Here is a 1,190-nt window from a genome sequence, read left to right on the forward strand (position 1 = left end):
CTTAATTTCTCATAAAGTCTCATAAAGCTTACATATACTCAATTTTAATTTTTAAGAAATTATTTTCTTCACTGAGCTTTTGCACTTCTTTTTCCAATAGGTGAATTCTACTTTTTAGGGAGTTTTTTTTAGTAAGTTTTTGTGCCTCTTTTTCAGTTTGGCCAATTCTGCTGTTTAAGGAATTCTCCTCATTGTTTTTTTGGACCTCTTTTACCATTTGGCCTAGTCTGTTTTCAAGATGTTATATGCTTCAGTACTTTTTGTATCTCTTTTACCAAGCTTTGAATCATTTTTCATGGTTTTTTGCATAGCTCTCATTTCTCTTCCCAATTTTTCTTCTACCTAACTTGATTTTCAAAATCATTTTGACCTCTTCCATTACCTGAGAACAATTCATATTTTTTTAGAGGTTTTGGATATTGGAACTTTGACTTTTTTATTTTTTTCCGAGTGTATGTTTTGCTCTTCTTTTTCATCATAGTAACTTTGTATGGTCAGAATTTTTTCTGTTGTTTGCTCATTTTCCCATCCTGTTATTTTGACTTTTAACTCCATTAAAGTAGGGCTCTGCTTCCAGTTTGGAGTGTGTATTGTCCAAACCTCCAAGGGTTTTGTGCACCTATTTTCAGAGATACTTCTAGGGACTTGTACGTTTTCAGTTCTTCCAAGGCAGCATGATCTAAAGAGATTTGGGTTTACTACTCTCCTGGCCTGTGCTTTTGTCTATGAGTGACCACAAACACTTTTTTCTGCCCTATAACTTGGGGAGGGTCCACACTCCACTGTGGTTGCAAACTCTGATTTGCTAGTGCTCCTCCTTGCCCTGAAACTGGCAACTAGGACTTGGATGCAAATAAAGTCAAAGCAACAGAGTCCTGCCATTGGTGCTAACGAAAAGACCCTTATATTCTCCTTCTGACCAGTTGTTTGACACCCTTATTATTTGTGGGCTGAGGTCTTGCATAGCAGCTGCCACCACTATTGATTCAGTGACTCCCCAAGTCTGCTCGTGGTTTTCTGGTGCCAGGTTGTCTTTGCACTGAGAGGTCTGGAAACTGCTACTGTTGCGGCTGATTCAGTCTCCCTAAGGTCTGTTCCTGGCTTACTAGGGCCATGTCTGTGTTGGCATGACCTGCACTGGACTGTGCTTTTCTCTCACCCTTGTCCAACAAACCTTTCCTGTTGACCTT

This window comes from Petaurus breviceps, unplaced genomic scaffold, assembly GCF_028583685.1.
Source record: "Petaurus breviceps papuanus isolate PSGF00001 unplaced genomic scaffold, PetGlider_PUasm1.0 175, whole genome shotgun sequence".
NCBI lineage: Eukaryota > Metazoa > Chordata > Mammalia > Diprotodontia > Petauridae > Petaurus > Petaurus breviceps.